The sequence below is a fragment of the Prionailurus viverrinus genome, chromosome B3, assembly GCF_022837055.1.
Source record: "Prionailurus viverrinus isolate Anna chromosome B3, UM_Priviv_1.0, whole genome shotgun sequence".
Lineage (NCBI taxonomy): Eukaryota > Metazoa > Chordata > Mammalia > Carnivora > Felidae > Prionailurus > Prionailurus viverrinus.
Window position 1 is genome coordinate 25,419,737 of NC_062566.1, and position 14,396 is coordinate 25,434,132.

Consider the following 14,396-nt stretch of genomic DNA (forward strand, 5'->3'; position numbering starts at 1 on the left):
ACCTATTTTTCTTGTAGCATTTCATCTTGCATCTTAAGTCAGAGCTACCAACTTGCTTGCAGTTTCCTTAGCACTCTTGGCTACTTCATGCTCTGGATCTCCACTTACGCTAACCCTCTTCCAGGAAGGGTTTCCCTCTCCTCTCATCTTTAAACATTCTGCCTCTGAGAAGTGTTTCTTATTCTACTCCCTGAAATTGACCTCTTTTTCTTGGGACCTCATATATATCCTGTGAACACTTCTCTCCAAGTACTGACAATACTTGACTTGTGCCCCTGTCTAAATTCCCCACTGGTGTTGCTCACTGAGGGCAGACACTGGGTCTCATTTGCATACCCAGGATCAAGCAAAGAATCTGGCTGAGGAGAATGGAAGGAAAGAAGGAAAAAAAGGAAGAAAAAAAGGAAGGAAGGTATTAATGAATAAATGGAAAAACTAGAAACACAAACTTATTCTTGCCCTTTCCACATCCCTAGAAGAAACTTTATGGGTGTCATTTTCTACCAATTTCTCCAAATCAGAACAACCAAAAATAATCGCAGACATGAAAGGAATGAGTTCCCAAAGTACTTAAAAAGAAAAAAAAAAAAGACCTCAGAACCATCAAGTGAGACAAAGTCTATCACAATCAGCAGCTCTTTAATTCTTATCAGAGGAGGTGGAAGAGGGCTGATCATGCCACTTTCCGCCACCTATAGAACAAAGTCCAAACTCCTCAGCAAGCTGGTCAAGGCTCTCAGTCTTATCTATCACTATTTCTCATCAACTCTCCCACATGAACACTCGCTTCCTGTTCTTTGAATATGCTCCAAATTTTTTTTTCTACGCCTCTGCTGTAGTAAAGGTATTCTGTTGTAGCCCAGCTCAGATGGCCCTTCTCCACTGAAGCCTCCCTATTCTCTACCCCTCCCCTCCAGACTGGGAACCCTCACTTCTTCCTCTTGCTGTCTTAGCACTTTTTGCTCTATTATGGCATTTTTAGCCTTTTACAACATGTATATTTTTTTACACGCCCTCAGAACCTGGTGCAATGTGACACACACAGTAGCTGGGCAGGAAACGGCTACCGACTGACGGATGCAGAGTCAGAAGAGTTGCTCATCACTCCAAAATGAAAATGGACAGCCAAGGCAGCAAGGAAATAAAGAAAGTTAATAGTGGTTCCTCTTCGCAAAGATCTCCTGGGAGCTGTGGAGATTCCACATGAGACTCAGAAACTTCTGCATTTCCAATGAAACCATGAGCATTCCACAGCCCGTGCAAATAGGTCAACCCATTCTCCCACGTCTACAAGTGTCTCGTGTTTTTATTTTTTTCCCTAAGAAAGACAAGTTCTCCTAACTGAATTCCAGTCATCAGGGTCAGTGTTTTAAAAGCTTGGTATCTTGGCTGTTTTTATTTTAAACTTTTAATCCTGTACATTCCTCTCAAGCCTCTGGGACCAGACACTAAGCTCAGCTTTCAGCAGTCCTGATATAACATCACATACTCTACATTTTTGTGGCATACCAGCTCTCTAAACAGAAAAAAAATATATTGGGTTCTAAATCTTGCCTTGCTATAAACTAAAAAAGTTCTTTTGGACAAATACGTTTGACTAAACTGCATTCAAACCTTACTTTCCTCTCTTTTTGAGCTTCCTTACTCTATCTCTTTACTGTCTCCCCACTTAAAAATGTCTTAGGACTGACAGATTAGCCCCTATATCACACTCTGTAAAGTAAATGATCAAAGATGAATTAAAAGGGAATAATTTAATGACACTCTGAAGAAGCCAAAAGGGTGTTTAAAACTCCTCAGGAAGGAGAATGATTGATATAGGACTCTTAAAACTTATAAGATTGGTATAATAAGTAGAAAGGAAATATGAAAAATATTATTTCTAAAGATCAACATTTTAAAGATGATTGAATACTGAAAAACTCAAAATAATAACTCCAACATTACAGACATGTGCTGAAAGGCACTACCACTGAAGACACACTAGGGACAAACCACAGCAAATGTTTGCTTAAGACCTGACAGTCATTACCATCTTGGGGTGCTAGGGATTAAAGGCACTTAATGATGACACATTTGGACAAGAGCAGTATACTAATAAGTATAATTAACTCTTCATTTCAGTAAGACAGGAATGTCATGGTCTCCTGGTTGGTCTCTCTGCCTCCAATTATCTCATAGGTAGATCCCAGAATGATCTTTTAAAAATCCTGATCATGTCCTTTTATTCATAAATTTTCAGTGGCTCTCCATTTCCTACAGATAAAAGATATACTGGAGCAGATGGATGGCTCAGTCTGACTCCTGATTTCAGCTGAGGTCATGATCCCAGGATTGTGGGATCGAGCCCCACATCGGGCTCCATGCTGAGTGTGGAGTGGGCTTAAGATTCTCTCTCCCTCTGCCCTTCTGCCCTGCTTGCTCTCTCTGAAAAAAAAAAAAAAAAAAAAAAAAGATATACTCACTGTGACGTATACGTAACATTTATGATCTACCCTTCCTTTTTCATTGTTTTATCTCCCCTACCTACTCTGCCCCCTTTCACTCTGTACTTAATCTACTCTGATTCATTACCTATAGTTAATTGAACATTCATTGCTCTACTAAGGTCTAGGATTTGTACATACACTTCTCTCTACCTGCAATGTTCTCCCTTGCTTGTCAATGTGTCAGAGTAGTTACTCTTCTTTTAAGCTCTGCTCAAAACCTAAGTGACCACTCCCCCACCCCCACCTCTCCTAGACTGCTTCAGGCAGAGGCTTTCAGTAAACCATTAAATACCTGCCTCAAAGCAACTAGCACAGGAGCTCCTAAGAGTCCAGCCCATGTCTATCTTTCCTAAAGACTGACCAAGAGTCCTTGGAGATAGCATTGCTATTTCCAGCACCCAGCTTTGTCTCCAGCAGATAGTTACTGTTTGACAAATGTTTGCTGAATGAAAGTACTAAAACCCAAATAAATATAACATATTTTTTCCACTTAAATTGTAATTTCACCCCTAATTTTTCCCCCCAGGGCTCATGACAAGTAATATAAATGAGAACAGGAAAAGAGAGGACAAAGGAAGAGACAACCATCCCCAAACTGGGAAATAATGCACTGCGGTTTATAAATATAGATGTCACATACCACTGTGCACCAGCCTTGTCAAGTGAGTAGGCCTCTCACTGGCTGAGCCTAGCACTCACTATATCATCTCCTGGCAGCAGGCGTCAGCAACCTAGGAGGAAGGGTCCCACTACAGTGAAATGGAGGCACCAACTGGCAAACCCCAGGGGACATCAACTTCATGCCAAATGATAAAACAAAGCTGACCTCCAAAGACCATTTTAGGTATAGCCTCAAATAAAGAGATATAGTGACCACTTAAAAGAATGTCAGTGGCATAGCAGCTGACAGACTCAATTTTTGTAGACTCTCATTTGAAAACCTGTCCAAGAACAGAGATTATTTATTTGAGGGGTAAGTTATCTATGTAATTTGAATATTGCGCTCTGCCAACTAATTCCAGTATATGGGAAACTATTTTTAAATGTGAATGCAGCTAAGCTAAAAGACAGGGAGTCTACGATTTCTTTTTAAATAGAAATAATTATATTTTTGGGAAGTACAACAAATGCTCAAACAAATGTTCAAAGTAGTCAGTCTCAGGTTTTGTTTTATTTTTGTGAACATCCGGGTAATCTAAAAATGTGCAATTCTTTAATCTTTGTTTCAAATCATTAATTTTGTTTTTTTTAAGTTTTTTTTTAAGTTTATTTATTTATTTTGAGAGACACAGAGTGAGCAGGGGAAAGGCAGAGAGAGAGGGAGACAGAGAATCCCAAGGAGGCTCCATGCTGCCAGCACAGAGCCCAACGCAGGGCTCAAACCCACAAAACTGTGAGATCATGACCTGAGTTGAAACCAACAGTCAGATGCTCAACCAATTAAGTCACCCAGGAGCCCTTCAAATCATTAACTTTGAATTGTGTAGAATAATATCTGGCCCATAGAAGTTCCTCAATAATTATTTGTTGAATTATTTTTTTAAAGCTTCTATTTATGATGACATTATTCCATAATTACAACATCAAGGCCAGCCACGAAATGGCACTCTTTTTTTTTTTTTTTTTTTTAACGTTTATTTATTTTTGGGACAGAGAGAGACAGAGCACGAACGGGGGAGGGGCAGAGAGAGAGGGAGACACAGAATCGGAAACAGGCTCCAGGCTCTGAGCCATCAGCCCAGAGCCTGACGCGGGGCTCGAACTCCCAGACCGCGAGATCGTGACCTGGCTGAAGTCGGACGCTTAACCGACTGCGCCACCCAGGCGCCCCTAAATGGCACTCTTTTAAGTACACGTAGCTCTTAACACTTTTTTAAAGATTTAGGTAATTTCCACACCCAATGTGGGGCTTGAAATCACAGCCCTGAGACCAACAGTTGCATACTCCACTGACTGAGCCATCCAGGCACTTCTCATCTCTTAACATTTAATGCTGAGGATCAATACACTGCCAAAGGAAGTTCTGGAGATAGAAGACTTTTAGATGTTTTCTTTCAGTGTTTGAAAGGTAGCACCTTAAGTAGATGCTCCAGGTAAGTAAGATAAAAAATGAAGAGGGGTGCCTGCCTGGCTCAGTCAGTAGAGCATGTGACTCTTGATGTCAAGGTTGTAAGTTTGAGCCCTGTATTGGGTGTGGAGATTACTTAAAAATTCAATCTTAATGAACCTGGACCACTTTTTTACACCATACACAAAAGTAAACTCAAAAGGGATGAAAGACCTAAATGTAAGACAGGGAACCATCAAAATCCTAGAGGAGAAAACAGGCAGCAACCTCTTTGACATTAGCCACAGCAACTTCTTACTAGACATGTCTCCAGTGGCAAGGGAAACAAAAGCAAAAATGAACCATTGGGACCTCACCAATATAGAAAGTTTCTGCACAGCAAAGGAAACAATCAACAAAACTAAAAAGCAACTGACAGAATGGGAGAAGATATTTGCAAATGACATATCAGTATGGGCAAAGGGTTAGTATCCAAAATCTATAAAGAACTTACCAATTCAACACCCCAAAAACAAATAATCCAGTGAAGAAATGGGCAAAAGACATGAATAGACACTTTTCCAAAGAAACCTCAGGTAACTAAGAGACAAATAAAAGATGCTCAACATCACTCATCATCAGGGAAATACAAATCAAAACCACAATGAGATACCACCTCACACCTGTCAGAATAGCTAAAATTAACAACTCAGGAAGCAACAGATGTTGGCAAGGATGCAGAGAAAGGGGAACCCTTTTGCACTGCTACTGGGAATGCAAACTGGTACAGCCACTCTGGAAAACAGTATGGAGGTTCCTCAAAAAATTAAAAATAGAGCTATTCTATGGCCCAGCAATTGCACTACTAGGTATTTATCCAAAGGATACAAAAATGCTGATTTGAAAGGGTACATGCACCTCAATGTTTATAACAGCACTATCAATAAAGCCAAAATTTTGAAAGAGCCAAATGTCCACCGACTAACAAATGGATACAGAAGTGGTATAGATATATATATGTGTGTGTGTGTGTGTGTGTGTGTGTGTGTGTGTGTGTATGTGTATATGTATATATATGTGTGTGTATGTATGTGTATATATATATATACACAATGGAATAGTATTCGGCCATCAGAAAGAATGAAATTTTGCCATTTGAGACAGCATGGATGGAATTAGAATGTATTATGCTAAGTCAGTCAGAGAAAGATAAATATCCTATGATTTTATTCAAATGTGGATAAGAAACAAAACGGATGAACATAGGGAAAGGTTAGGAAATACAAGATAAAACCAGAGAAGGAGGCAAACCATAAGAGACTCTTAAATTACAGAGAACAAATTGAGGGTTGCTGGAGAGGTGTTGGGTAGGGGATGGGCTAAATGGGTAATAGGCACTTGCTGGGAGGAGCACTGGGTGTTGTTACATGTAAGTAATGAATTACTAAATTCTACTCCTGAAACCATTATTACACTATGTGTTAACTAACTTGGATTTAAATAAAATTAAAAAAAAATTTTTTTTAAATGTGGATCTTTTCTTGTGGGGCTATGTAGAAAGGAGCCTGAGGCCTGGTTTAGGTAACTCCTGACCTAGGAACCCTCTGGATTAAGCCTCATACAGGCATACGTTGTTCAACTGTGTTTGGCAGATACTGCGTTTTTTTGTTTGCTATTTACAAACTGAAGCTTTGTGGCAATGCTACATCCAGTAAGTCTATTGGTGCCATTTTTCTAACAGCATTTGCTACTTTGTGTCTGTGTCACATTTTAGTTATTCTTGCAATTTTTCAAACTTTTTCATTATTATTACATTTGTTACAGTGGTCTGTGCTCAGTGATCTTTGATGCTACTACTGTAATTGTTTTGTGGCACCACAAACCACACCCATATAAGATAACAAACTTAATAGGTTAAATTTGTTCTGACTGCTCCACTCATCAGCTGTTCCCTGGTCTTTCTCCCTTTCCTCAGTCTCCCTATTCCCCGAGACACAGCACTATCGAAATTGGGTCAATTAATAACCTTAAATTAACCTCTAAGTTTTAAGTGAAAGGAAGAGTTGCACATCCCTCATTTTATTTATTTTATTTTTTTTAACGTTTATTTATTTTTGAGACAGAGAGAGACAGAGCATGAACGGGGGAGGGTCACAGAGAGAGGGAGACACAGAATCTGAAACAGGCTCCAGGCTCTGACCTGTCAGCACAGAGCCCAACACGGGGCTCGAACCCACGGACCGTGAGATCATGACCTGAGCCGAAGTCGGACGCTTAACTGACCGAGCCACCCAGGCACATCCCTCATTTTAAATCAAAAGCTAGAAATAATTAAGCTTAGTGAGGAAGGTATATTGAAAACTGAGGTAGGCTGAAAGCTAGGGCTCTTGCATGGGTTTGTCAGGTTGCGAATGCAAAGGAAAACCTGAAGGAAATTAAAAGTGCTACTCTAGTGAACACACACATGATAAGAAAGTAGAACAGTCTTATTGTTGATATGAAGAAATTTTAGTGATCTGAAAAGATCAAACTAGTCACAACATTCCCTTAAACCAAAGACTAATCCAGAGCAAAGCCCCATCTCTCTTTAATTCTAAGAAGGCTAGAGGTGAGGAAGCTGCAGAAGAAATGTTGGAAGCTAGCAGAGATTGGTTCATAAGGTTTAAGAAAAGGAGCTGTCTCCATAAATCTAAGCAAGGTGAAGTCAGGTTAAATAAGGTGAAGCAGCAAGTGCGCATGTAGAAGCTGCAGCTTATCCGTAAGATCTAGCTAGATAATTGAAGAAGGTGGCTACACTGAACAACAGATTTTCAATGTATATATTAAGAAGATGTCATTTCAGACTTTCATAGCTAGAGAGAAGTCACTACCTGGCTTCAAAGTTTCACAGGGCAGGCTAACTCTCTTGTTAGGGAATAATGCAGCTGATGAAGTTGCATCCAGCTGCTTTAAGTTGAAGCCTGTGCTCATTCACCCTTCCAAATACCATAAAGCCCTTAAGATAAGCTAAATCACCTCCACCTATGTTCTATAAATGGAACAGCAAAGTCTGGGTGACAGAATATCTGTTTATAACATGGTTTACTGAATATTTTAAGCCTACTGTTTAGATATATTGCTCAGGAAAAAAATTCCTTTCAAAATATGTTTGTAATATCTTGTAATGCACCTGGTCACCTGAGCTCTGATAGAGGTGTACAGCAAGATTAAAGTTGTTTTCATGCCTGCTGACATAACATCCATTCTGCAACCCATGGATCGAGGAGTAATTTTGACTTTCAAGTCTTGTTATGTAAAGCTATAGCTGCCATAATGATTCCCCCATGGATCTGGGAAAAGCAAATTGGAAACCTTCTGGAAAGGATTCACCATTCTAGATACCATTAAGAACATTCCTGATTCATGGGAAGAGGTCAAAATACCAACATGAACAGGAATTTGGAAGAAGCGGATTCCAACCCTCATAGAGGACTTTCAGGAGTTCAAGACTTGTGTGGAGGAAGTAACTGCAGATGTGGTGAAAATAGCAAGAGAACTAGAAATGGAGCCTAAAGATGGGACGGAATGGCTGCAATCTCATGATAGAACTTTAATGGATGAGGATTTGCTTCTTAGGGATGAACAAAGAAGGTGGTTTCTTGAGATGGAAACTGCTCCTGATTAAGATGCTGTGAAGATTGTTGAAATGATAACAAAGGATTTAGAATAGGACATAAGCTTAGTTGATAAAGCAGCAGCAGGGTTTGAGAAGATTGGTTCCAATTTTGAAAGTTGTGCAGTGTTTGTCTTACGTTAAGAAATTGCCACACCCACTCCAGCCTTCAGCACCCACCACTCTGATCAGTCAGCAGCCATCAACATCAAACAAGACCTTCTACCTGCAAAAAGATCATGACTACTGAAAGCTTATATGATGGTTAGCATTTTTTAGCAATAAAGTATCTCTTAAGATATTCATAATATTTTTTAGATATAATGCTATTGCACTTTTAACAGACTACAGTATGGTATAAACATAACTTTTACATGCACTGGGAAACCAAAAAATTGATTAGATTTGCTTTGTTGTAGTATTTGTCTTACTGTGGTGGTCTGGAACAGAACCTGCAATATCTCTGAGATATGCCTGTATTAGAAAAAAACCCACAACATCAACTGATTAATAGAACACATAAACTGGGACTTGAAACTTTCCTATATGAAATTTCCTCCTTTCCTTAAGAAGGGCTTAACTTCCCCTAATCTGGGAATATTATAAAGTCAAATGCCAAATTCACTTTTGGTTCATTCATTCAAACATGTTCTTAGTAGCTACCACATGTTTTAGATAATGTGTTAGGTTTTAGGCACACAGAAAGAAGAGCAAGCCAAGAATCTGTACATAGAGACTTGATAGATCTTTCTAAAAAGGAATGTAAAGAGTACTCAATTACAAAGTGAATGAAGGAGAGCTAAAGCCACTGATTTATTTCTAACAGAGTAGAAGTTATTATGAGCTCCTGATTTTACTAGGCTGATAAAGTAGTGGGGTGTGCCACATAAAAAACTAGCAATATTTCTCCTAGACATCTTGAGATAGACATAAGAAACGTGGGGAAAATGTTGAAGGTCTGACTGAAAAAACATTCTATCATTTCTTTGGGAGATCATTTTGGGTGGCTGATACCCTGCTAAATTCAGTTTGGGGTTGATTAAGATGTTATAGATCAGAGTTTGTTCAGTGATCTCCTATCACCATCATTCAGCGTAAAATCAACACTCTGTAAGGGGCAACCTTCTTAAAGAGTTTTCAAGTTACATTCATCAGTTGATGGACATTTAGGCTTTGTCCATCAACTGATGAATGGATAAAGAAATTGTGGTTTATATACACAATGGAGTACTACGTGGCAATGAGAAAGAATGAAATATGGTCCTTTGTAGCAACATGGATGGAACTGGAGCGTGTGATGCTAAGTGAAATAGCCATACAGAGAAAGACAGATACCATATGGTTTCACTCTTATGTGGATCCTGAGAAACTTAACAGAAACCCATGGGGGAGGGGAAGGAAAAAAAAAAAGAGGTTAGAGTGGGAGAGAGCCAAAGCATAAGAGACTCTTAAAAACTGAGAACAAACTGAGGGTTGATGGGGGGTGGGAGGGTAGGTGATGGGCATTGAAGAGGGCATCTTTTGGGATGAGCACTGGGTGTTGTATGGAAACCAATTTGATAATAAATTTCATATATTAAAAAAAAGAGTTTTCAAGTTACATAAAGACCAATATGACTTTTGTTAGTAGACAACACAATAAGACAAATACAAATACCCCAAATAACTGATTCTTTAAAACAGTGCTGTCTAACAGAACTTTCTGTGATGACAGAAATGTTCTATATGTGCATGTCCAACACAGTAGTTACTAGCCACCTGCAGCTCCTGAGTACTTGAAACGTTGCTAGTGAGTCTAAGAAACTGAATTTTTATTTATATTCTAAGGAATGTAAATGTAAATAGCCAGATGTGGCTAGTAGCTACTGACTGTATTGGATAGGGCAAGCTCTAGAATCTAATAATTAAACCAGTTTAAACAAAATAAAGTTTGCTTTATTTATGTTAAAGACAAGGAAAAAGGCACCCATTAACCACAGTGAATGATCTCTAAAGTGAAAAAAGATGGTTCTAAGGTATGGTTTGCATAAATTAGTAGCTTTTTGAAAGAATGGTTGAATCACAACAGCTCTTGTTACACTACAGTGGAGTAACGACATTGTATCCTGGGTGGGGGTCCAATGGGAGATTCTGAGGTTGGGTAATTAAAGCCTATTCCAGTTGAGTTTTTTTTTTCTTTTAACTTATTAGTTTTCAGAACTATCTAAGAAGTGGGGGGACTACAAAACAAATCCAAACTGTATCCCTTTGTTGCTATAATTAGCAGATGTTGGGGGAACTGGATCTGTCATAATGACATTACTATTACTTGTCATCTGTCTTCTGGTCCCTGTTAGCCACTTTGGGATCCCGTATCCTGTATTATATTCACAACTTCAGTCATTAGTTGTGTAGGCAACTGACAACTTTTTGAATTTATATATTTTTTCCTGCTTACTCAACATTTCTAATAAACATTTTAAACTATTTCCACTTTATTCTACGTTTTCTGGCTAACACATCAAATGTATTTGAAGGAGAAAGCAACAGCATATCTTTGGGAAGAAATAAAGGAACTTATAATTATGAAGCACCTCTGTGTACCAAGTTCTTTTACAATCAGCCCTACAAAGCAGATGTTACTATTCTCTCATTTCAGATGAGGAAACTGAAGCTCAGGGATGTTAAATAGCTGACCTATGATCATACAGGTGGGCAATGACACAGCTGTCATATGAACCAAAATCTGGTTGATCTTCCAAACTTAGGATTTTTTCTACTATATTACACTGCTTCCTAGGTCCACTTTACAATGTAATTTTCAGAAATAAATTCCACAGTAAAAATAATGGTAACCCCTAACTTTCCTCTGTCAATTTCTTCCACTGGTCCATCCATCCTCTGCCTCATATAAAAAAAAAAAAAAAAAAAAAAAAAAAAAAAAGAAGAAGAAGAAGAAGATGAAAGAAAGAAAAGCAAGCAAGCAGTACTAGATTGGTTCTAGACTATTTGAAAGGTTCTAAAGCGATTACATTAAGAAGTATTGTTTCCTTTCAGTTTTTAAACACAGATTTTTAAAAAATAAATCACAAGAAATTAAATCACAAGAAATTACCCAAAAGGACAGTTTAAAATTTCCTGAAAATGATTTATTGAAAATATTGAAAAAGGTAAGTTCCAAATGCCATCTAAAATACTTATTTCATTAGAGAAAAAATAAGAACAAAAAAATTGAAACCCCTGAGTTGTAGAACTGATGGTGTCAATCCTATCTATTACTCAGTTGTTTTATTCACACAGACCTTCCCAAAGGAGCAACTAACCATGTGACGTGTCATATGCTATGGAATCAAGTATAGCCACTTAAAACACTTAAGGAAAATAAGGCAACATTTTATGAGCATCACCTACCACTTTTAAAAGTAAAGCAATAGGCTAAAAGAATGCTATCCTTCTGATGGGGCATCTATAATCTAGTATTTTTTGTATTCTAAGTAATCATAATATTTTGAAAAATTCTTAAATTTTGTGTTTCAGAGTAGATGACTTAGAAACACAAAACAAAACAAAACAAAACAAAACAAAACAAAAACAAAAACGGGAGACAGCTGCAGTCCTTTAGTTTTTTACAAGAACTTAGTGGTTATGACCATTATAGTTGAGGTTAAGACCAACTGAGTTCCAATCCTGATGCAGTCCTTATTGGTTCTGTGACTTGGGGCAAGGCACTCTGACTCATTTTCCTCATCTGAAAAATGGGGATCTAAGTTCCTAAGGTTGTTGAGAGGATTAAATGAGTTAATATATGTGAGGTACTTGAAATACTCATATGAGGAATGCTCCGCTTTTTCTAATTACCTACATAACTGACAAGACAAATAAGATAAAATAAGTAACTTTAATTAATGTTGGCTGATGGATTTTTATTAAAAGATTTTTTAATTTTTATTTTTAAGTAATCTCTACACCCAACATGGGTCTCAGACTCACAACCCCGAGATCAAGAGCTGCATGTTCTACCAACTGAGCCAGCCAGGCACCCCAGCTAGTGTGTGTGTGCGTGTGTGTGTATTTTTAATGTTTATTTATTTCTGAGAGAGAGGAAGAGACAGAGCACAAGTTGGGAAGGGGCAGAGAAAGAGGAAGACACAGAATTCGAAGCAGGCTCCAGGCTCCGAGCTGTCAGCACAGAGCTCGATGTGGGGCTCAAACCCATGAACTGTAAGATCATGACCTGAGCCAAAGTTAGACACTTAACTGAGCCACTGAGGTGCCCCCAGCTAATGGATATTTTTAAAGAGATGCCATAAGATGCCATATGATCAGTAAAAATTAGTATATATTTTACTGACGATATCATAAAAGAAATTTTGGTGCAGTAAGAACATCTGAAAGATATACTGATACATTATGCTGCCTGAGAGTATACTATAGGAAATAAGCAGTAAATTTTTCCTCTTATAAGATGCTTCATAAAACATAAAAGAATGGGAAAAGTTGAGTAAGCTGTTTCACTATAAAATCTCTTCCAACTGGAAAATGGTATCTAAGACGGTTGCTTGGGTAAACTAATATATTCTCCCCAACACCTAAATCATACAAGTCTTCTAGAACTTAGAATGGAAGTCTTTTCCTTACAGAATGTGTTTTCAACTGCATGTGCGTTGTTACAATGGGTTTCTCAAAAGGATGTATTAGAGCATTTCTCCTACAGTGTTACCTGAACCTTTTTGCCTTAAGGGCTCATTTATCTCCAACTACACTAGCTGATCTTAAAATAATTCTTCCTTACTAAAACCTGATAAAGGAAAAAGACAAAGAAGATGAGAAACTAGGCAGAAGAATGCTTTTATACGCCATTGATTTCTACCAGTGTAAGAGTTGGTCAGAGGTCCATAAGGATCTTGCCAGTGCTACACATGTGGTAGTCCAACTCATGCTATTCCCCTCTCTCCTTACTTCATGGGAGAATAATAATGAGAAATCCTTATCCAGCCCTAGGCTTTGCTTTTTAGAAGAAAGGAAAACTATGAGATGCTCAAGGAAGGAAGACAGATCGAAAGTCACTGGGTACTCAAGGAAGAAGAGTGAAGATGATTGGAAAACTGAGCATCTTTGTATTGGCAGGCACCTTTGAGGTCATTTAGTCCACCCTCTTCGTAGGATTCTTCTTCACTGCATCTCTGAGAGATGGCCCTTCAGCCTCTCCTTAAATACTTCCAAAAATTAGGATCTTCTTTCTTTGAGTCAGCTTGCCCCAAGCCAGAAATCTGAGACATTGATTCATCACAGATTCTTCACATCATTCATATCGAAGTAACCACTAAGCCTTATGTATTTTGCCCCTTAAGTATCTCTGAAACCTGTCTATTGTTCCCCTTCCCACTGTCTTAGTTGAGGCCTTTCTCATGTGGTCGTGCCAAAGTATCCAACTACTAGATTTTAGGCTACAAATACTTCACTTCTAATCCATCCTCTCACAGCAGCCTGTAGAGTAGATGTTCTAAAATGCAAATTTCATCACATTATTCTTCTGCTTAAAACCTTTTGATGATGGGTTACTATCACAAAGAGCAACAAGTCTAAGGTTTTAGCTTGAAATGCATTATCTCATTTAACTCTTCAGTTCATATTTTAGCACCACTAAATGGTTGTGGTGTCCATGTGCGCCAAGCTGGTTCATACCTCCATGCTTTTGCTCCTGTTGTTGCTTTGGGTTGGAATACTCTTTCCTCCCTCTGTCAACCAGCTAGATCAGTTCAAGAATTACCTCTAGGAAGGCATCTTTTGACACCCTCCCCTGTGTAATATAAAAGATATTCCATGTGTATCTCTATCACTGAATTTATCATATAATACTGAAATCATTAACAAACAAGTTCATCTCTTTTCCTCCAGGTGAGTCCCTCAAGGCAGGGACCATGTCACACCCTTAGCACATGGCACAGGACTCATGGTAGCAGGTGTTCAATATATGCCTAGTAAACACCAGGACTTTTTCTGATGTGAATTAAAATTTTTGGCTCCACACTGGTGCTATATGAAAGGCTGAATCATTATGTTGCACAACTGAAACTAATATTACACTATGTTAACTAATTGGAATTTAAATAAAAACTTTAAAAAATAGGGAAAAAAAAGAAAATTCATGGCTCTAGTGTCCAGTGTTTGCTCCATGCAGCAATAAAAACCATCTCTCCAGGGAAATATAGCATTTGGATAGTGCATA

At 38.3% G+C, this 14,396-nt stretch overlaps 1 protein-coding gene across 7 annotated transcripts in view; it reads right to left on the reverse strand.

Moving 5' to 3' along the window:
* The window catches only part of PEAK1 (pseudopodium enriched atypical kinase 1), a 316,915-nt gene that overhangs the window by 41,095 nt on the left and 261,424 nt on the right, over nt 1-14,396 (reverse strand). The gene's annotated exons all lie outside the window — the stretch shown is intronic.